The 24,241-nt window shown below is 42.0% G+C and overlaps 1 long non-coding RNA gene across 1 annotated transcript; it reads left to right on the forward strand.

Moving 5' to 3' along the window:
* The first annotated feature begins 644 nt into the window (after window positions 1-644).
* On the forward strand, window positions 645-23,562 carry LOC106005781. The gene is made up of 4 exons (XR_001179402.2): window positions 645-757; window positions 4,021-4,385; window positions 19,580-19,779; window positions 23,379-23,562. It is a non-coding gene; the product is annotated as an uncharacterized LOC106005781 (long non-coding RNA).
* The last annotated feature ends 679 nt before the right edge of the window (window positions 23,563-24,241 follow it).

The raw sequence follows: 24,241 nt of genomic DNA on the forward strand, positions 1-24,241 counted from the left end.
TAAATCCTCTGTCTATAACAGAAATAATAATGCAAACAGGGCTTAATTGGCTTAATTGAAAGGGTTCAGATGGACACAGCATAATTGTGGAGCACTTTCTGAAATGAATAAAATTACCACAATTTCATACATAAAGTGGTGGAATTTAAAACTAACAAAGATGTGGCTTACAAGGCCCCCAAATCACATTAGTCCATGTGCTTATTATAATCGGTAGAAGTACTCCTTGTCTAAACAGAGAATGGAGCTATAAGATATAAGGTGTGGAGCCGGTATGTGGCATTTTAACTGCATCATGTCCATTTGAAAACACAAGACCCCTGTATTTGCAATGTGTTGAAACAAGTCGATATTATATCTGCAAAACCTTCAACACTGGGTAGAAGTTTTCCTTCCCTCCTCATTTTAGGAATGTTTCTAGCAATGTTTCAGATTAAAGAGGTAGAATTTATACTAAAAATTTTAAATGAAAGTTTTACACTTATATATATAAATATATAATGTCTGGATGCTCTTTTCATTGATATGTGGAGGGATGGGAGAAAACACTCGATACTTCAGAATACAACAGAAAAGCTTAATGACTAGATTACTATAAAACATTTGAAATTTTCAACATTATTATTAACTTCTAGGTGAATAAAAGTTCTGTCCAGCCAGTTCTTCTTCCAGCTGATGACAAAACCACCTTGGAAGGTATGAAAGACTGAGTCAATTTGAATCCAGGAGGAATATCAGAGGAGGAAGGCAAAGACTGGTGAGAAAGAATGAGAAGTGTGGTGAATAGTGGAGTTTCTGCTCTGTTCATACAGCCCTTTCCACATTGTGCTCAGTAGCTCCTTGTGACTCTTGTACCTGTGCTTGGCTCCCCTTCTCTTCTTGGCCCTTACCTCCACTGGCCATTATATACTTATCTGTCTTCTCCTCCGTAAGACTTGTCTCATCCAGTGCCTTATGTGGACGGCATAAAGCATTGCCTGGTGCTTAGGAAGTGTTAAGTAATTTTTTAATATATATAAATGAATGGGTGAATGAATTAGAAAGCTGATCTGATCCTCAGATCTCAGAGTGGAATGATGGCTTCCACGTTTTTAGGTTAGGGTCATAAATATCTTGCCGGGGAGAAGATTAAAACCTTGTTTCAAATACTCAGAGCATCTGTACTTGATGACAATGGACATTAATGAGGCTTATTGTGGTGATTATTTCACAATATATAAATAAATTGAATCATTATGCTGTACACCTGAAACTAATGTAATGCTCTCTGTCATTTATATCTCAATTTTTAAAATGTTAAAAGAAAAAAGTAAAGTTAAAAAAAAATACACAGCATCCCTTTTTCTGCCTAGCAAAGTATCTCATAGTATATACTCTTAAGCACATATTAATGTGTTTGAATGAATTTATTGAAGGTGAAAAAATTAAAGAACGAATAAAAGGTGCTCGGGATACCAGAAGAAAGGAAAATCAGTATCTGTGTGCAACTGAGGGACCCATGGCTGGGGAAAACCTCAGGAGAGGAGCAAGGTGCAGGGATTGTAATGTGTTGCTTCTCCAGGTGAGTCTAGGCTGAGACGGTCCCAGGTAGCAAATATTTGTCACACATTCAAGTCAGTTTTCTTAAAATGTGTGTTTTATATCTACTTGGCAGGCAGGCTGAGGACTCAATGGTGGAGGGACCGAGAAGGTATGCCCTTGGTGGCTCCCTTCCGGTGTCCTTTCTGCCCAGCTCTCATCCCAGACTTGCATCTCAATTAAACATGGGCTCTGAGAACCCACCCACCTCTGGAGGCAGCCTACTCTCGAGGCCACTTGATCTTCTTACCTCCTCCCTGTATCTCTGTACCTCTCATCGCAAGTAACTTATCAGAACATCTGCCAACCACATACTCTGTCCATCTCATCATCTCTCCAGTGATGTTTGGGGTCCGCTCTCATTTGTGTTACCAAGCAGCTGTCTGGCTTCCATTCATCCTGACTCTTGAACTTAGCAATGCCTTTTGTTAAGAGTTGTGTGTAAAATGAGTTAACTGCAAATATTTAGGGGTAGATTACAGGAACATCAGTAAAAACTATTACTGAGTGTGGTTCTATGCTTGGTGATATATAGTTGACACAAAGGGAAGTCCTATCTTAAGAACCTAACCACGTAATTCTCACTGGGCTTATCACATGACACACATTATCTCATGACCATCTGATGTAGGAACAGGTATCATGTTCTTCAGGAGGCAGCTGAGGCTTAGAGAAGGTAGAGAACTCTCTCAAAGTTATAGAGCTGGTGACTGAAGGAGCCATGCCTTAAACTGAGATCCATGCTATCTCAATGGGAATTTATTCTTAGTGAGAGGAAGGATGGATACAGATGAACATCAAAGAAGAAAACATGTCACTGAGGAATCAGTAGGGGCTGGCACTAGTCATTAAAGAAATGGAGTAAAGAACTGCATGAGAGGGATAGAGCTCTGTCTTGTTTCTGCCAGTAGTTTCCATACCATACCCCGGAATCATTTAAATTTTCTATTATTAGTGCCTATTATGAGTCAGGGATCATTTCTGGGCTTGAGATATAGTAGTGAAGAAAGCAGAGCTGCTGGATTATTCATAGAGCCTCAGCTTTGCTGCCCTGTGGGGGACAGAGCTCTTTATGTGGCCTACAACCTAAACCCTGCCACCCCTTGGCCCAATGAACACACCCCAACCCACCCCCTCCTCTTTCTTCCACCCTCAGTCTGACACCCAGCTGGTTCCTGCCACTCACCAAGGCAGCCACTCACCTTGTGGTCCCATAGGAAGGGTCTAGACAGGGCCATGTAATCAATTCATGGAATCTAGCTGCCTCTGCCTTGGTGGGCCTTTTGCTTCATTAAAATTAAAAGTAAAAATTATATTTTATGACTGCCGTGGTAGATAGATGATGTAATAATAATATATAAAAACATTTTATTTGACTTAGAAGTTTGTATTTTTTCCCTATGCTTCTAAAATAAACAAAAACATTGTCCTGGGCCCTTAAAAGTATCACAGGCCCTAGGTCCTTTGCCCACTGTGCCTCATGCAGATTTTGATTGGGGAATAAAACATCATTTGCTGAAAAGTTATCACTTACCTATTGCTGACCAGGAAGGCAGACAAAATCAGGCAAAAAAAAAAAAAAAAAAATATATATATATATATATATATATATTTTATATATATTAATATATATATATATTTGTACCAACAATGTACCAAAGAGGAGATATAGATATATATAGGAGGATATATATAGGAGATATGTATATCTATATCTATATCTCCTCTTTGGTACATTGTGATCTGAACATGAGGGACTTTCCTGGGAGTTTAAGACTCTTGCCCTTTTGCTTTGATGCTATCATCATCACTCAGTTGTCACTTGGTAATTGCCTGATTATATTATTTGGTGATAAGTGAAGTTTTTAAGCCAAAAATCCTTCCAAACAGCTGTGAATGGATTTGGTTTTGATACTTTATTTAATTTACCACTGCATTTGTAAAATCATAATTAATCTAGTTTATTTAATAATCCACCCCCAACACAGGCTGGAGGGTATTTTTCAAGGGTGCTTTAACTACACATGACTCGACACTGTAATTTTAGAGGAGTTCGAGTGAACCAAACACTCACATAATTCTCACCACTGGTGGATTTTGTAATTTTTCCCCACAGTAAGAAGGTTCTTAATGAATATAAAATGTTTTTCCAAAAGGTTGAATTCACTTAGTAATTTAGAGATATATCTTTCTCTTTTAAGGTTTTGGAATCTCGTACCTGACCTTTTCTATTCTGTACCCAAGATAAATATATTTCTTTGGATAAAGTTAATGATGTTATAACTGATCCTGAACAAAAGGTTAAGTTCTTATAAGAAGCACAATTGAATTTTTGGCTAATCTGTTAAAAGTGGTTTCATCTGCATTTTTGTTTTTCCTCTAAATGTAGGTGTCTCTCTTAATTAGCCTTTAGAGTGAATTTGTGTTATCTCTCACTTTTAGGGAGGCCACAACGGTGATTTTGGAAGAACCTGGTTAGGGAAGAGTGAAACACGATTATTTTTGTCTACTTTGTTAAGAACTGAGAGTTCTGAAAAGTCTGGATTGCACTATGAAAAGTTTGCGTGCTTAGTGAAATGTTGTCCAGTTGGCCAATCCACTTGGTCTTGGGAAATGTCCTAGAAGATTGGCAAGAAAATGTTCTCAAGAGAGCACAAGTGCTGCCAATTTCCAATTGACCAAGACACATTACAAGGACAACCTTCTCTCGGAGCAACCTGGCATTTCCACTCCAATTGGAATCTGCAACAAAAAGATGCATGCGGGAGAAAGACTAAATAAACAAACCTTTCAGATTTCCGCTCCAGGTGAGTCTTTCTTGGTCTATCTGGTGAGTCTCTCAGTTTACATCTGGTCAGCTCTAATCTTCTTCTGTTCACTGACAATTGCAAATATTAAGGAACAGTGGGCGCCTCTGATAGGTTAGTTTTATTTATTTTTTTTCTTTTTTTTAAAAATTTATTTGACAGACAAAGATCACAAGTAGGCAGAGAGGCAGGCAGAGAGAGAGGAAGGAAAGCAGGCTCCTCTGTGGAGCAGGGAGCCCGATGCGGGGCTCGATCCTAAGACCCTGGGATCATGACCTGAGCCGAAAGCAGAGGCTTTAACCCACTGAGCCACCCAGGCGCCCCAGGTTAGTTTTAGAAAGGAGAAACAGCCATGGCAAATGTAGCAAGAGTGAACAGATCTATTTTTAGACATTAACACAAGGCATTGAACCTGCCTGAACAGTCCAAATTGTTGCTAATAAAATTTTAGATTTGCTATGCGAGGAAACCTGCCTGTCATATTGGCCCTTGCTCAAGTAGCTAGCTTCCAAGCCCCCGGTGCCTGTGTGGGAAATGATGACAGCTGTGCTCTTTGCCTGGCTGCTTCCATTTATGAAAACATGGGGGTAAATGGCAGCCACCCCCACAGGCCCCTTTACCGTGAATCTTCTTTTGTAGCTGCAGCCAAGAGTAAAGGCCCCCAGCAGAACTGAATAACATTCAGGCCGTACCTCAAATAGGCTTAATTTGCTTTTTTACAAAAAAGCCCTTAGGAAACTGGGGTTGGTGTGTGTGTGGGTGGGTGGGGGGGGTATTTACCTAACTGGAGTTTCTAAACAATATTTTTTTGCTCATGAAACAACATTCATTTTTTTGTTATTTTAACAAAACCACTTATGATAGTTTAGGTAAGCAAGACAAAAATACCCAGTTCTGCCAAGAAAAATTTTCCTCCTGAAATTTATTTTTGGGTGTGGCTGAGGAGGGATTAGAAGGCTTGGAAGCCCACACATGTCCCTTGGCAAATCTGGCCTCATTCTGCTTTTAAGCACTGTCAGTGATGTCACCTCTGAAAACAGAGCCTCGTCCCAGATTAGTTCAGATGGTTCCTTCAGTAGGTTAACTTTTCCTTATCTCTAGAGTTTTGGTTTCCTTTATCACCACACTCCTCACTTCCTGTGTCTTTCAAAGTGCTTCTGGGACTGTGGTTGTGCCCTGTGGCTCTACCCGTCTGACTGTCAGAGTGTGGTCCCCGCCCAGCCTTGTGCAGACAGCACAAAAGGAGAGCCCATGGCACTAAGGAGCAAGCCCAGTACCATCCCCCACATTGTCCTCTTGGCCCCTGTTCCTATAACCTGAAAGCCATCCTCCGAAAACCTCCTCCACACTTGCGTCTACAGTTTCTATTATAGTCACATCATTATAAATCCCTTGGTCACCCTAAAAATTCCAGTCTAGAGGGGTTTGGCTGGCGAAGGTCTCTATCAGATGACTGGAAGTTGGTAGGGATTTGGTGTCTCACTCCCATTTGGTGTCATTACTCTCTTATCAGGGATGTGACTCCTCTGTCTGTAGGGAATGCTGGGGCAGGGCTCTCCTTGCATGTGGAAATGACGAGTAAATGAGTAGAAGGAGAATCCCAGGGACCCATAGCTCTCAGCTTTCATGCCTTCCCTGGTTGTCCCACAGATTTTCATTCCAGTGTTTGTCACTTGATTTATTCATTTCCATCAATACCTGTTGCGCACCCCTCCTCGGTGCCAGGCAGTGTTACAAAGGCAAGCTATAGTCCGATAATTCAGGGTCTTGGGCACCAGCAATCAAGTTGAAGAGAAGGCAGCTCAGCAGACAGTTTAAAGCAGGTGGAAAGTTCTGTGGTAGGGATATCCACAGGATGGGGTGGGAGTCTGGAAGGAGCACCCAACCCCGACTAAAAGGGTTAGGGGAGTCTTCCTGGAAGAGATGCCACTTTAAATTGAAAAATTAGTTGGCCTTAGTGTAGTAAAGAGAGAGGTAGTAGAAGGAAGAGAGAGCTTGGCATTTTGAAGGCATGCAGGCCTAAAGCTTGATGAATTAAAAATAAAATAAATTCACAACTCCTTCATTGTAACCAAATCAAATGTCTGCTGTCTTCTTACAACCCATTTCCTTTTGTTGAATTATCTTTGGATATGAAGATTCACCGTCCAGCATTCCCACATAGTCAGTTTCATACTTTTGTGAACAGTTCTGGTCCCTGTATTTTAAGAGAGTGATAGAAATGGTGACGATGCTCGGAAGAAAGAAAATGATGTCACGAGAGAACTTAAAAGTTGTGTCATAAAGCAAATGCCTGAAGGAGCTGGTGTTGTTTGACCTGAAGAAATGACAACTCAAAGGGCTCCAAATTTTTAAGGGTTCTCCTTTAGAAGACAGATTCGTCAGGCTTTGACAACTCCTCATGTTGCCACTGTGCTTCCTATCAGATGTCAATGATTAACCAAGCTCCAGGTGCAGCCTCCGGACCCCCATGTCTGTGGTACTGTCCACGGTCATTACTCTGCAGGACTCTGGATGAACTTTCTTCACCATTCTGAGGCTGGGCTGCTGAGGGCTTAATGGAGACCAGTGCATAAAAGACAGGGATTCAACTTTAAAAACTGTCACAGATGGTCAATGATGGAATAGGTTGTTCCTAGAGGTGGTAAGTCTGCTGACATGAGAAGTTTTCAGAGGCTGGCTTTAGGAAAAATGTCAACTTCTCAATGATTTTGATGGCTCTACCCTCCTGCCTGTAGCCCTATGGTAAAAAATGCAAAGAGACTGTCTTGGGGAAATAGCAAGTCAGAGATCAGGCCGTGGATGAGGGGGACCTTTTTTTGGAGTACAAGGGCTTTGGGCTGCATAGGGAAAGATGCGCTAAGGAGTCTGGACCTCAAGCATGGCCCTTCTAGCAGAGTGTTCCCGTAGGCACCTCTGAGCACCCGTCCTGTAGGGACTACTAGTGGCTTGGAAATTTGGGATCTTAGGGGCAAATGTGACAAGATGGATGGTACTGGCTTCCAACCCTTAAGGCTCCCAAATGCTAAAGTGACTCTGAGAGAGGAGAGGAACCTCAGTCCTGGTGACAGAGACTTGTCTGCTCCTGTCACTCTAGACATTGGCTCTCTGGGTGTCCATTTCTCACAACTTGCAAAGGTCTCTCTGGACACTTGCCTGGGGAGCTGTTTGTCACACAGAGACAACAGAACTCTATTTTAGCCAAGTTCGTGTTTACTTAGATCCACCCCACTACCCAGGTTTTGGGCATTCCACCCCCAAAACTGACAAATCCAGTGTTGGTCACATGGCCAACAGCTCAGAGTTGATAGGGCACCCCCAACCCATGGGGAGGGGCTGGTCCTGTTCTGCAGCTTCTGGGATATAACGGTCCTTAACTGTGGTTTAAGGGAAAAAAAAATAATAGGTTTTCTTATCATTTTCTTAAGGTTGCTTTGGCAAGCAACTAGGGAGTAGGCTTGTACTATTTCTTATATACTATTCTCGAAATTGCTAATGTAAAATCAATTATCCCAGCATCATTTTAGACACTGTGTGAAAAGTACAAGAGTTGTACTAATGATTCAGAGAATACAGTTTGCCCCTGTGGAAGTTGTGCTGCTTTATCACTGATTGTTCTCACCCTGTGCTTAACCTTGAATGATTTTCCTTTTCCAACCAGCATCCCGGTGCCATGATGTCAGCCACTACTGTTTAGATCCGTCCACCAGGTCTACACTAGTGAATACCCCAGGGCCAGTGACGCCGCTCGTTCGCCAGCGGCTGCAGTTATTCTGCATTGACCAGCCAGCACTTTGCTCATCATCAAACCTAGTCCAAAGTAAGCCTTAGAAAAATCCCAGGTAGGGGGCGCCTGGGTAGCTCAGTGGGTTAAAGCCTCTGCCTTCGGCTCAGGTCATGATCCCAGGGCCCCAAATCGGGCTCTCTGCTTAGCAGGGAGCCTGCTTCCTCCAGTCTCTCTCTCTGCCTGCCTCTCTGCATACTTGTGATCTCTGTTAAATAAATAAATAAGTAAAATCTTGAAAAAAAAAAAAAAGAAAGAAAGAAAAGAAAAAGCCCAGGTATTTCACGTCATTGAAAGACCCAAAGACAGTTTCCCATGGCCAGGAGTCTTTCCAGGGCCCTAACCAGACAGTTATTATAAGAAAGTCCTTGAACAATGTTATGGGATGAGGAAGATGTCCTGGATAAGCACTGAGAATTAAAGTTGGTTGCATTTGGTTTTTGTCCTAAAATCAGTATGGCACGAAATGACTGCAAGTCTTCAGGGCTTTACGACTGATATTTCTTATGGTAGCTAGCATATTTTGAAGGCTTTCTATGTACCACGCTGTATGATATGGAATTTTTTGCATCATCATACTAAATCCTCATCACCTGATGAGGTATCAATAATATTTTTCCCATTATAGAAATGTGACCCAGAGTGCTTAAGAAATTTGCCAGAGTCATCAAGCCAGTTCATTTTGAAAAGGGTGGATGAAAAGTAAAAAAGATTTGGTGGGCTCTGGCTTCCAGCATCACCTAATTTAATCCAGTTTTGTACCAAGTGCAAGACTACCTATATTTGAATCCTGGATCCACAACTCACTTAGACTGTTTCAACTCAGCTCCTTTGTTGACCAAATATATCTAATAGTATCTATAGTAAAGGGGTGCAAAGATTAAGGGGACAACAATAACATTACTTAATACTTATGAATGCTTATCATGTGCCAGGCACTGTTTCTAAGTTCATTGAACATATCTGCATCTTTCTTTTTTCTTTCTTTCTTTCCTTTTCCTTTTTTTTTTTTTTTTTAGGATTTTGTTTATTTATGTGACACAGAGAGAGAGAGAGTGGGAGAGAGAGAGCACAAGTAGGGAGAGCATCAGGTGGAGGAGAAGCAGACTCCCCACAGAGCAGGAAGCCCAATGCGGGGCTCCATTCCAGGACCCTGGGATCATGACCTGAGCTGAAGGCAGGTACCTAAACCAGCTGAGCCACCCAGGTGCCCCATATCTTCTTCCTTTCCTTTTCCTTCCTTCCTTCCTACCTGAATTATTTATTTATTTTAGAGGGAGAAAGAGCACTCACGCATGTGTGCACATATGTAGGAAGAGGTAGAGAGAGAGAATCTTCAGATGGAGCTCAATGAGGGGCCCCATCCCCTGACACATGAGATTATCACCTGAGTAGAAACTAAGAGTCAGACTCTCGACCACTCAACCAACTGAGCCACCCAGGCGCCCCTCTGCTTATTTATTTCTGACCACAAATTGTGAAGTTGGTACAGTATTCTCTGCTTTTAGAGATGGGGACACTGAGGCACATAGAAGCTAAGTAACTTTCGCAAGGTTATGTAAAAAGTCAGCGATAGAGCTGGGATATGAACCCAGGCAGCCTGTGCTTGAACCACCACGCTGTTACCTTCAGGAACGCAACCCGAGCCCTTATCACAGTGTCCACCACATGCTAACTGATCAATAAACGTTCATCATTTAAGCACATAACTGTGCCAGATGCTATGCTTGCTATATATAATTTCAAGAAATTCTCATGACTACCTAATAAGGTAACCATGAACCCACTTTTGCATATTTGGACACTAAGTTACTAGTGAAGATGAAGTACTTTGCCCAAGATCACATCTCTTTTTAGTATCACATGTGGGTGGCTCTACTGGGACACAGACCTTTTGCCTCTTGAATCATAAAATGTAGGGCTTTGACTATAGCCAAATATCCAGACTACTGTTGTTGGCTTTAGGAATAATAATCCCCAGATAGTAGCATATTTTCATATAAGACTTCTACATTTTCTGTGTCTCTCAAATGGCTCCCATGTCATCTTTTTGATGCTTATTTTGGTTTGGTTTCTGGAGCTGTGAAATTGATCATGTTTTATACAGTTGGATTTTTTTTTTCTTTCTTCCCTCTGCTTTAACACACAAAGTCTCCACGTTCAGTGGAACATTGGCACTGCGTGATCCATTTCCCATTCTAGGGCTCTGCTGCTCCTCACTTTGGGGTGATATATCAGACAATCAGTCACAGCAAGATGCTAAATGCCAGGTGTTGCTTTGTCAGCTAGGATCATCCTTTGAACATCTGTCTCCAGTCCTGAGAGGGGAAATGCCCTAATGTGCTGAAAACATGGCTATTTATAAGGAAGTGTCTGGCTGCTAATTAGGTATCAGGAGTGATCCGAAGAAGTAAAGTTACCCCAAAGGAAACTGGCCACATTCTGAAACTCTGATCATCTCAGTGGGTGAGGATGACAGGGTTATTGGCATACTCTAAGGAAGAAATTACTTAACACCCTTTCCTTGCCTTCTTCCCATCCCAGTGGCTGTGTGGTATTCCTAGGCCCATCTTTGTTTCTGATTAATCAAGTAAAAGAACATTTAGAGAAGGCTTGTTCTGGGGGAGCCACTGTACTATGTAGTGAAGAAACTATTATTACTAAAATTTTGCCCTTGAAGAATTATCATTAAACACAATTTGGTCTACATGCCTTTGTATAATTAAAATTTTTTGATTCACTTATTTATCCATTCATTGAAAGGTAGAATCGAGTACCTGGCATATCTTTAAAATTAATTAGAATCATGATAATACTAAAATAAATGTTTGGTTTTTAAACTTCTTGTTTTTTTTAAATTTGTCTTTAGTACAGCAAGCCTAGGGGTTATCCAGGGAAAATGTTATCTTGTATAGTTTCCTGTTGCTGCTATAACAAATTACCCAGGTGCCCCCGCATGGCATTTTGTTCTTATAAGGACTCCAGTCATGTTAGATTAGGGTCCATCCTAGTGACCTCATCTTCATTTGGTGACATCTGCAAAGATCCTATTTTCAAATTAGGCCGTGTTCATAGGCACAGGGGTGTTAGGACTTCCACGTGTCCTTTTGGAGGATACAATTCAACCCATAACACCCTGTAAGATAACCATATACCATATATCCCTAAGTTACAGATAATAAAGTTAAGTAACCCAGAGCATGAAAGGCTTCCTTGAGTTCCCAGTGAGGGTCAGAGCTGAGTCTAGAATCCAGATCTGTGGACTTTCTGGCCTATGCTTTCTTACCTACCTGGGTAGGTACGTGCTTACTCTAGTGTCACATTAAAGAGCCCTTGGAACAGAAACTGTGTTCAAATCATTGACAAGGAGAGATATTTAGAAGTTTTGACAGCTATTTTTAGGGAATGCAGTGGCCTTGCTTTATGGCCTTGAGGAAATCACCTTTTAAATTTGACCTTATTTGCGCTTTGAAACAGGATTATCCTACAAATTCAAAATGAAAATGACCAGTGACTAACAAACCTGATGAGCAGGGAGAGCCACAGAAGTGAGGAGCAGTACTTTGTGTTAAAAGCCTACAAGCAGAGCTTGGGCATGGGCATGGGATCAAACACAGGAGCAGGACAAAGTTATTGTGGCTGGCCCCTGAACCCTTCCTCTGCATGTCAAAACACTTAGAAGCTACCTTCTTCCCTTCAATGGTAGGATTTAAAATCTAGAGCCCATATTCCTTCTTTAGCACCAATTATTAAAAAGAAAAAAATAGAACATTTCAGCTATTTTAGCCCTTCCTGAATTTCATCAACTTTTCATTCGCTCTTAAAACTCTCAAGACTCTAAGATGAAAACTTTTCCTTTAATTAACAAAGACGGTCGGAAATACTTCACACGCCCCATTGTCAAACCCATGGTTTCACTTGGAAAATGAAAAAAAAGAGATTTGGAATCTCCCCAAGCCCCAATTAGGTCAAGTGGAACTACATTTTAAAGAAAGGATGAGGAAAGCCTCCCTCACGGATCTGTATCTCTAAATAGATTGGGGATTTGCTAACGCTCTGGGTTAATCATGATGAGAAGGGAAATGGCTGGCTTTGCAGTCACTGAATACACGGGCAGCAGGAAGAGTTTGGAAATGGGAACTTGATATGTCCTGTATGCTGCTGCCCCTCGGAACAGTTTGTTACTTAAACTGTAACCCCTGGAGGATTTTACTAGTTACCAAGCACATTTAGATATGGCCTTAAGAAATACATATACTGACAACAGGTCTTTGGGGAGAAGGACGATATACGACCATGAAGCTGGGCAGCTGGGGATGCCCGGCCCGCCCAGGGCAGAACGCGGCCTGCCTCAGGGAAGCCAGCACCCGGGAACGCCCGGTCAGCTCAGGGTGGAACGAAAACCGCCTGCTTCCCTTTTTCGATTTCGTTCCTTTCTCTTCCCAGAAGTGCCCGTTGTTAGTTAGATGAGTCCTTTGAATGTGCTTGGTTAACTATGAACTTTATCCTCCTTCTTGCTGGTCTGCAAGACGGGATTAACGTTTGACCTTCATCAGTCCTGTTGGCTATTGTTTTCTATCCATTAAAAGTGAGACTGTGGCATTGCTCGTGGCCACAGTCCTTTTCGACTGTTGTCCCCTGCTCCCAGTCTCTTGCAGCTGACTTGTTTGTGCCTAATTCTTCTCCCGTCGCCGACTGGAAGTGGCAATGTGTATGTGATGGAAGGGGTACGCTTGGACAAAGGAGCCCACATTTTCTTCTGAAAGTCTTTTCTGTGCGAAGTGGGAATTAATGTTGGACACATACATGAGGGGAGACCCCCATCACTCCCACTCAGCTCTGCCCTCCATTTCCTAGGTTACGGGGGAGGGGGGGTGGATGGGTTGGCCTCTCTTGCCATTACATCCCATACCTATCACTAAAGGATTGGGTAAATCTTTGAGGAAGCTATAATTCTATGATGCTCAAAGAATCATCTCTTTATTATCATCTATAGCTACGCCAAGGAGAGCCATGGAAAACATTTCCACTGCCCACATTCACTGTAGATTCGCACTGCATGGTGGGCCATAATAAGGAGAGCATTGTATGAGAAATGATGCAGGAAGGAAGTCCAAATCCTCTGAAGGGTACACTAGGCAGAGCCTACCTTCTAAATGGCTCATGGAAATGGGGAGCTTGATGACGAGAATCCTCAGAATTTCCCAAAGTGTTCTCCCTGGATGATGAATTCCAGAGGACCTAATGGTTATGACAGTACTGTGCTACAAAGAACAGAAAACTCAGGGACCTTCCTACTCCATGTGTGATTCATGGACAAGCACCTGCATCACCAGGTAGGTGGGTAGGTGCCCCACCCCAGACCTACTGAATCAGAATTTGCATTGTAACAAATCCTTGGGTGATTTGTACCCATATTAAAATCTGAGAAGAACTTCCTCTATCCTGCACGGCCATAAACAGAAAGTATTTCTTTGATTCAGTAAGAAGTTTAGGAGTAGGCAGCTCTGCCTTAGAGCAGTGTTTCAGGGATATAGTCGGAGACCCAGGCTTTTGCCATCTTTGGGCTCTACTCTCATCAATATATTAGGCTTAGCCTTCATTCCCTGGCCTGGGAAGCACAGAGTGGCTGCTCTCCCAACTGACTTCTGGCCAAGAGGAAAAGGGAGGGCAAAGGCCACTCGTTAAGAATAAAGGTAAGGCCTCACTTGTTTTTCTAGAAGGGCCCATGCCTCTAAGGGTTCTGTATCTTATTGGCCAAAACTATGGTACATGGCCACGGTTAGGCATGAGGCAGGCTTAACTAGAAAGTATTTAATGTTGTAACCTTTGCAGTGCAAGGGAAGAGGTCTCTGAGTTGTCTTGGGTGGCCAGTCCACTGCATTTGCCATATTTGTTAATACACGTTCGTAGAGGGGAAAAAAATAACCAACTCAGTTAGGGAAATGAATCTAAACAGGTTTCTTTTATACGGGACTTCTTAAAGCCGTTCATATGCCAAGGTGCGTTTTAAATTTCCCAGAGGGGAATACAGTATGTAGTGTTTTCTACTTACCTGATCACAGAACTTTTCCTAGGAGTCAGTTTTTTTGCCAACCACCTCCACTCCACCCAAATATCAAAACACACACACACACACACACACACACACACGCGCGCGCACGCGCGCGCGGGAAAAGGTAGATTGATATCATGTGATTATTTTAAAGCGGGGTTCATCAAACTTTTCTATGAAGGTCAGATAGTAAATATTTCTAGCTTTGTGAGATGTATCTCTCCTGTCCACCTATATAACCTGCTACTAGAGCATAAAAGCCTTGGACAATGAATAAATAGATTTGGCCCTCTGTGGGCTGGATTTGGACGATGGGCTATAATTTGTTGACCTCTGTTTTAGAGTTAACTACAACAAATCAAGATTAAAAGCAATAGAGACAACAGCATCTACTAATAGGTTCTACAAAAGATTGTAAATGATAGTACAAAAGATTGTAATATAAATTTATATTTGTTGCCTTTTTATATTTAATATAAATATATTTCTGTATAACATGAAATACGTGTATGTATGCACACATATTCACACGCATACACACACACATAATTTCTCTGATCCTAACAAACCTGTGAAAGATATTATCACCATTGTGTAGTTTCCTGAAAAAAAATTAGAGGGTCATGGTATCCATTTCCTTAAAACTTGGAAGCATTTGCCAGGGCTCTAGCTGTCATATTGAGTTAATTGTATAACCACTACACTGTTTTGAATTTATATTTTTCCCCCCTCAGTATGCTCAGAGAATTTGTTCAATTTAATCTTCAAACTTATTCTTTGAGGGAATCCAGAACCCATCCATTTATCCACATGGGCCTTTGAAAGCATTACATGTCCTTTGGATTTACTATTGGATTTTTAAATTTTTAGACCATAAAATCCCTCTCCCCATCTCCTCTTTCAGCCATATTGGACATTTAAAGGCAGCTCAGTTCCACTGCTCTTAGGCGCTATTGTTCTCCTGTGCGTGGAGACCCATCACTGCGATGTCTATGGTGTTCTAGCGCATTTGCTTATTTAAATGCTTCTGTGGGTTCCCCTGAGAAACAGTAAGCCCCTGTGTGTATTTAGCCCCAGGCCTGTGTGTGTTCTATTTGTCCCTGTGCCCTCAGTGCTGAGCAGAGACCATGGTCAATGAATGCTGTTCAGTGAAGTGTGCCCTAAGAACAGCATGGACAGGGATGGTGGTGGTGGGGGGGGTCTGGTGAGGGTGATGTCATGGCTGCTGGAGTGCCCTGGGACTTTCAGAGCCGCGTCCCTGTCCCCTGCACTTACCAACGCCCTGTCTCCACCATTGCAGTAGTCCATCCATTCTGGCTCTGCTGGTATTTTCTGTCACATCGTGATGATGAGAGCAGATCCCAAGGTGGCCACAACGAAGTACCGGTGGATTGAGTTCAGGCCATTAAACTGCCATCATGCGACCTGTCTCATGTCATTATGGTCCAGTTCCAGCAAAGCAGAGAAATGGGGGGGGGGGGATGACACAATTACTAAAGGATGTGTTCTCAGACTTAAATGAGCCTGAAGGAAGAAGCATCTGTAATAGATGCAATGTTTCCCCCACAACACACACACACGCACATGCACATGCACACGCACACACATCCACACACCCACACGCACACAGCCGCTCCTTCAGAGGGGAAGTTTGTAAACCATAGTAGGAAGAAAATTACTAAACTAAGGCTTCCACCTGCATGTGAGACCAGTGCTCTGGAAACCTCAAAAGCCAAGTCGGGTTCCCAGGGACTTATGAAAGAAACGTTGCAACTTCAAAAGGGGGAGTTTTGAAAAGCTGAGACCCTTAAATCACGCTGGGTATTTACCTGGTGACATATGTTGCTTCGTATTTTACTTTGGGGTTAAAAAGGAGAGCAAACAAACAGCATTGCTGAACCACGAAACTGGGTGAAAGCACATGTGCAGTGGCATATAGTGGGCCCCGTATGATTTCATATTGAGTACCCCGTGGCTTGGATGTGCCTAACTAGAGAGTGACTCTTAGCAATGCTGTTAACAGGAGCTTTGATTTGGAATTCTCTTCCCTGAAAAGGTGCTCTCGGGACTTTTCATCTAGTTTCTGGCTTTAGCAGGTTTCCCGAGTAACACCTCGCAACAGCACCTCGCGGGGCTCTCCTGTCTCTGTGTTTGTGTGCTTTCTTTGTGCTGTTGTCCTGTTTGGCTCATTTCTTAGGGACAGATTTGCACAAAATGTCCGCTTCTCTTGGCTTCTCCCACTTTTCGTATCAGTCTCTCTCTTGTCACCTGGTCTTGCAGATAGGCCTGGGAACTTTGGGCATTCTTGTGTCTTAATATCATTTAAAAAATGCCTCCCACCTCCTCTCTAATTAGCTGTAATCAGGAAGGCTAGTTGGTGGACACATGGTGTCGCCGCTCTGTGAAATGCTGCCTGATGGCTATAAACACGGCCATATGTTCTCGGTGAAAGATGGCTGTAATCACCAGCAACAGCTGATGGAAGATGAAGGCTCAGCTCTTCACTTCCTCCTGCTTTATTCCCAAAACCTGTGAGGCCCTTCGCAGAAAAGCTTAATATTTTCTCTTCGCCTTCCCTGCTTCTGCTAAATTTCCTTTGTATTATAGCTTCAGTTCTTCCCAGCATATATTTGTGCCTGAAATTGCAGTTATCAAAGGAATATGTTTAGCACCTTCCGGTTTAACATCACAACACTTTAATTAGGATGGCCTCTCTTTAAATCCTGCACTGCACACATTACACAGGTTTCTAAAAACTAAGTGGTTATCAAGAAAGAGGATAAAACCATCAAAAATTTCACAGTGAATGAACAAGAATTTCTCAGCAAAGTTCAATAGATTTGCCCTGAACTGGCGCAGCTTATAAAACCCTTGAGCCTAATTGCTTTCCTGCATTTTGGCAAGAAAAATAGCTGACTTGCAATGGAGTAGAAAGAGAGGTTTGGAAGAAAGTGTCTTTTAAGAAAAGCTTCCAATGAAAATTTCAATCAATATTTTTAATCCCAGAAGACTAGATAAAATATGATATTATGTTCCAGGCACTAAGAGATGGTGGATAGGGTTGTTTTTCAGCATCAGGAGGAGAGCCGTTGGAGGAGCAAAGCTGCTGCGCTCTCCAGTCCCACTGCAATGTGGACAGCAAGCTGCGTGCCTGCGTTTCCATGATGCCCGATGTCTGAGGTCTAAGACGGTAGCCCTTCGGATGCCACATCCTCACGGGACCAGGGTGGATTCTGGTTTCGGGGCTGGCTGTGAGGCACAGATGTCTGGCTTCCGCGTGAAAGAGGGTGAGAGGAGCTGGGTATGAGCCGCGTAATGTACTCGGTGTCTCTCCACTTAGCATCACTGGGCTGCGTATTAAAGTAACCAGACAAAATTGAGTGCAGAGGAGAGACACCGATTGCTTTTAAGCCTTCACTTTCCCATTTAGAAATGTCTTAGATTACGAAGTTTGATAGCAAGTTTTCTACCTTTAAGATTTCATATGTACATATATAGATCATCAAAAGCTCATTTTATTGCCTCTTTAATGCTTTCAGGGCTTTGTTAAAACAGGGCTCTCACCCTTTACTCTTTTTTTTCTTTTTTTAAATTTTTTCTTACCTTGGATGTACTGTGCAGGCTATTAAACTGTATGCAGGTGATTGATCTCTTTAATAAAAGCAAGTTCTTTAGTAAGCAAAGAGTGATAAAGATAAACAAATGTACTGGTTTGTCCAGTGCTTTGGAGATTATGGTAACACGAGGGCATCAAGAAAGCCTATTAACAGATAAGTTAGATGAAACACATCAATTCTGATCTCAGGAAGTCGGGAAACCATTCCCTTTAAGTTAATTTTATCCATGTTTTCTCTTCATTTGTAATACTTTGTGGGTTTTAACAGGAAATATTTAATAGTGTGCTGTGCAGTCCATAGATAAACGATGTTGGCAATTTCTCCACTTAACTGCTTGTCAGGCCCTTTAGCGAGGTACACAACGCCTGCAGTTTATCATCTTGTTTTCTAGATTGTTTTGGAAGATCATTGAGAGGGCTGAGACTCCCCAGAGTCCTGTGCTCTAATCCTGTCATATTTTTTCAAAATGCTGGAAGGTATAAGGTTACATGGTAAGATGGTGTTACATAGGCATTTCTTCAGCTCGTCACCATGGCACGTTCTTTCCATGGTAACCACTGTTTCCATGGCACGCTCTGTAAGCTCCTCCGGCATGGCTGAGGGGTTTGTGAAGATGTTCACCCACCCACAGGTGTGCACACACACTTGCCTTCTTTCTCTCTCACAGGCACGGATTCAGCCCACCATGTATGTGACTCGAGGCACGTTTTCTAACGGATTCACTAAATGGAGCGAAGCTCGTGTTAAAATAAAATCTGTTCTGCTCTCTATTATGTGATGAGACGAATAGCTACTGATGTGGCCTTTTCAGACGATGTGAAAATATAACAAAAGCCTGGCGTTGTCCTCAATGAAATGGAGTAACAGGATAAAATCTTGGAGGCAAAATCTGACAGAAAAGACAGTCAGCCCTGGACCCGATTTTCTAAATTTATCTCCATTTTTTAGACCCTGAGCTAACTCTCTACTCAGCATCATGTTAGATGCTGTGGAGCATAAAAGAAATTTATGTCCGCCGGGGACCTTGCATTTTCTGCAGGCTTGGGGGGAATGAGATTTAGACACATGTAATAATTAGAAAACAATATAACCCTATAAATAATGACAATAAATTTTTCACGTGGGATAACTTCAACATTTTTAGGTTTGGGGGCAAACAACACAGCTGTTATTTATTTAAAAAAAAAAATCCCATCCCCTTTATTCTTAGGACTGGAGAAACCAAACATTTTAGGAAAATGTACTGGCTAAGGTAGATGTAATGGTGCTGATTTTGAGGTGCTGATTAATTTTCAAGGCTAAACAACAGTTCTGTTCCCTTGTCACTGATTCCGTAATTGGTATCTTATCCTTTCTCAGTAGAGGTGGTTGCTTCTGAAATTAGCTTCCAAATGCTGGAAGTCAGATGTGTTCTCATCTGGTCCATGCAAATCCAGTTAAGCCGAATCCTCATCCTAATGGCTATTCTCATAGTATCCTTTTGCTGTGATAGAACAGAAAGGCATTTTGGGGCTAAACCATCGCATTGGAATTCTGGATCTTTCACTTGTTGACTTGTGGCCTTGGCCAAAGTAACTGACCTATCTGAGCCAGAGCAGCAAAATGTTATTGGTACAGGAGTGGGTCATGTATGTTCCTCTTAGAGCAAGTGGGAGGATTAAATGAGATATTGATACACTCAATAAATGGTGTTTTACTTGTTCACTCTGTTCAACTAATATGCATTAATGTTCCACAGTGTTGCAGGCGTTGTGTTGATGTTGCAGCTACAGCCGGTTTGATTTCTGGCCTTCGGGGATCTCACATACAGAGACTGAAGCAGGAAAATATGACGACACGTGATCCACTGGAACAGAGGCTCCGTGAATTCATGCTGGTGCTTTTCTTTGGTTCTGCTCACTGCTGTATCACAAGCCCTTGGAACAACGGCTGCACACAGTAGGTACACGACAAATATGTTGTAGAAGGTTAAAGGCAATAAGAGAAAAACAGAAAGGTGACCGAAATGTGGGGTATAAAGGGAAGGTAAGCAGAGGAAGTGATCTATAACAACACCCTAGAGCATAAGCAAGTTAGCCTGGAAAGGCAGGGAGGCTTGATTTCGTGAGTAAGAGAGAGCTACTTTTCACTTGCTTTGTATCTGGGGTCTGGACTTTTTCCGTGATGTCTCCATGGCTAAATTCTTTCCTATTCATTTGTGTTTCTGACAAATCAATGTGCAATAAGTGTGGAGGTTTTTTTGGCATTTACAGCTGGAGTTCCTAACTGAGGCTAATACTAACTTCTGACTATTTAGGTCTCCTGAGATTGCTGCAGCCACGTCCTGCTTGCTTACTTGAAGGTGTCACTGGTGTACACACTCGTGTAGTCCTTCGGTAGATGTGTATTTATTCAGCACCCGTCATATGCAAGATAGTAGCTCTGTAAAAGGTGGGAACAAAGGCTGATCACCAAGCATTGGATCTATCCTCCAGCTATGGACAGTTCCCCAAATTGGGGAGTTTGTGGAGGGAACTGATGATAGAAAGAGAATAGGATCTCTAAGAGCTAGAGATCTTAGAGCTAGGACTATGCCCAGTCCTTCAGCAAGCAATTGGGGCATAAAAAGCACAGAAATTAGCAGATCGTACATCCAGATCTTTCTCTCCTACAGCTGAATCAAATTATCTGTTAAAGTGAGCCCTGCTTGAATCTGGTTCTTAGAAACTGTTCTTGGTAAAGAAAAGTATAGGTAGTCATACCCAATTCATTATTTTTTTCAAGGAACATTTATTTCCCAAATGTGTCTAACACTTCCCATAAAGAGTTTTCATTTTTCTCAGCAAGAAAAATAAGATAACTGTGTGAAGCAACTACGGAAGAACTGGGAGCCCCCTTGGAGATTCAGAATAAAGACAATAAAAATAGTGGGTTGAAATGAAACTAAGATAATGTTATAAAAGTGCTATGTCTCTAACTGTACCTCAAAACAACAGCATCAACCAACAACAATAGGGAAGAATTTGGGTGGGTAGAGAGGAAGGGGAAAGGTGTGATGGAGAGCCTTCAAAGGATAAGGATAGAAATGAGTCTGGTATATTATGTTAAGTGAAAGAAACCAAACACAAAAGACCAAGTATCTTATAACTCCACTTATATAAAATGTCTGAAGAAGGCAAATGTATGGAGATGGGAGGGGGGCTGCAGATAAGAATGGGATTAACTATAAATGAGCATAAAAGATCTTCTTGGGGTGATAGAAATAGTCTAAGACTACGTTATAGTGATGGTTGTATGACTTGGTAAACTTACAAAAATTAATGAATTATGAGGTTGACATAGGTGAATTTTATATTATGTAAATTATGCCCTAAAAGTATTTTTTTTTTAAATGTAGCTGGAAGAAATGAGTGTAGTATGAATAAAGGATGGTAAAGAAATTGTTCTGGTTGTAGTAGCGGGGTCAGAGTCTCAGGGCAGAGAAATAAACTGACCAAAGTCACATAGCTGGTAAGAGGTAGATGTTGGAAAGAGGTAGAACTATCTGGCTTCATAATAAGATTTATTGGATAAGTAAAAGTGGTGCCAATTGGGGGACAATATTGGATTAATTAGGAGAAGATGAGTGGGTTTTATGTGAAAAGCTATCTGGAAAATTTTTGACTCCAGTAGAAAACAGACATGCCCAATGTGGCATTTTAGGTAGCATAATTTAGGGACAGAATTCATAGATGGAATATATTTTACTGAACATAGTTATACAGGTGAGGTGGACCTGGGTAAAAGCTACAGGAAAGAAAAGGAGGGGTACGTTTTGATGGAAGAAGAGTCTGATTACGGTGACCGATCCCATAGGATTAATTGTACATGAAAGTGCTCTGTAAACAAGTGTTAAAAAATGTAAGTAATGAATCTTTGCTATCGGGGATACTGAATAGCAGTAATCAAACAAGCAGAGAAACTCAAGATGTTGGAGAGAAAAGTGGTAAGTATGGGAATAATATCCTTGGGGGCATTATGGGTAGAGAGGGTGGTGTTCTTCAAAGAGGAAATTAAAGCAGCATGCCGTGCACACGTAACACTGTGTGGGTCGCCCTGTGCTGGACACTGGAGATGTTTCTTAGAGGTTTTGGTTGCATGTGACAGAAACCCAATTCAAGCTAACAGAAGAAAAATGGACCATATATCCTCACAATATTACAAAGTCCAGGAATTGGGTGCTTAAGCAGGGTGAGAATTCTACCTATTTAAATCTTTTAGCTCTAGTTTCCTCTGTTTCAACACCATTCTTAGGCTGGCTCTCTTCTTTCTATGGCAAAAATAACCACTAACAACTTGCATATTCCTGGTAGTTAGCAATCCCAGAAATTAAGAGAAGTTTCCGTGCCAATCATTATCAGATGAGCTGCCAGTGGACTCTGACATGCCCACTTGGGGTATGTCCATGAGCCAACTCCTCTGGTTAAAGGTTTTGGCTCTCTTCTTAGCCAGGCCAGAGTCTTTTGTCCCATCCAATGGGGACAGTCAGCTTCATTCAAGCCAAAAGGAGAATGTGGTTTTACACTGAAGACAGAAAAAGGACCACAGGAAACCTCTCAAATGTGTTCACTACAAGATGTTATGTTGGAATCTCATAAACTTTCTCCAAGAGGCTTTGTTCTTTCCATCTTAAAGATGTGGAGACCCAGACCCTGGAAAAGCTAAGAAATTTGCTTAAGGGTGTATAGCTACAAATAAAATTGTAAAGCTGAGATTTAAATTCAGGTCCCTTTGTTCCAAAGCTTCACCCTTTTGAAGAGAAGAGTTGATGTAGAGTGGATAGATGTGGGAATGGAAAGGGGAGAGCACATGAAAATCTCTCCTTTGGGATATTAAACACAGATACAAATCAATTTGAATCAGTAGGCAGTGTTGAGGGTGGTAGAGGTGGGAAAATCTGGGGGGTGGGGAGAGAGAGGGATTAGTTTAGCTATCAGTGGTTAGAGGAGAAGGTTTGGGGTACCATTTCAGGTTATGAACCAGGATTTCAGCGACGGGTAGTAATAGACTTGCCTGCCAAGTAATGGAAAGCCAAATTGTAGTTGGAGCTGGTGATTTGAGTTATGGGGTTATTTCAGGAAACATTCTCTAAAAGTAGAAACAGTGGGCATTTTAAATGACCAAGTCATGGTATTTTCTCACAAGAAAAGTGCCATGGGCTTGGCTCTGTGGTAGATTCTGATCCTCAAGCATGAAAAGGTTGACCACAGTTTGGTCAGTCTGGTCAGTGCTGTGGAAGGCATCAGAGCGTTGTTTTGATGGCAGGCCTTATGCAGCTTGGCTGCTGAGAGGTGCTGGAGAGGGTGGAATGGAAGAGGCTAAATGCAAGGTGGCAGCTACGAGCAAGAAAGTTTGAATACTGTGAGTAAGCGATTGGAGTTCAGAGAGCTGCTGAGGAAGGAGAGTGGTAATCAGGAAATGGAAGCAAAGTCAAGACAACTCGTACTCATCTGATTGAGTAAGGATAAAACATGGTGAGAGATGTCAGATAATCTGACACAAGCCAAGTCTTTTTCCAGGTAAAGACAAAGAAAATCTTCTGACGCATAGAGCTGTGTTTTGACTGCCTGATGATTTAGACAATTACAAAGAACACGGACTTTGGAGTCACCTAGAACTTAGTCTGAATGCTGCTCTGTTATTTGCTACTTGTATAATCATTGGCAAGATATTGATCTGAGTGTGAGTTTCCTCATCTATAAAATGGAGGTAAGTATATATGTATATAAGTGAGAGAGAGAGAGAGAGTAAGAGAGAGAGAGAGAGATTGTGTGCCTACCATTCACAGATAGGGAATAAATAGTAGCTTGTCATAAAAATGCAAGTTTTAGGATGTTTTGCCCTTAAAAAACTTTCTTTTATTCTGGGGTAAGTAAAGAATAAAACCCTGAGCTCTGGCTTGTCCTGAGAAGTCAAAAGTGGGCCATTCTCAAACCAGATTAACTAGCCTAAGCTATTTTATCCCTTCTTCAAACAACCTAAGTTTCATTTAACATATTTTAAAAATCATCCAAGTCTCTTTAAGTTGTGGAATGCCATATCAGTTGTGCCGGTCTTGAGAGGATCTGTTGCATAGTTTATGTTGGGTTGTCTTGCATTGCCTATGTCTCCATCTGTGGGTCCACCTTGGCTCTGCTTGGGGAATGCCTACTATTTTATATCCAGCGGACTGACTGTGTCCCACAAGTATCCAACCATCCTTTTATCCTCCTTAACCTTATGAATATTTGATTCCCATGCTTAAGAAGCATGAGCCATATCTTCTTGTTAAAAATCTTCTGGTACTTGGGGTGCCTGCGGGGGCACAGTTGGTTGAACATCCGACTCTTGATTTTGGCTTGGGTCGTGATCTGAGGGCTGTGGGATCGAGCCCCAGGTTGGG

This window comes from Mustela putorius, unplaced genomic scaffold (assembly GCF_011764305.1).
Source record: "Mustela putorius furo isolate JIRA1106 unplaced genomic scaffold, ASM1176430v1.1 tig00003853_pilon_pilon_pilon, whole genome shotgun sequence".
Lineage (NCBI taxonomy): Eukaryota > Metazoa > Chordata > Mammalia > Carnivora > Mustelidae > Mustela > Mustela putorius.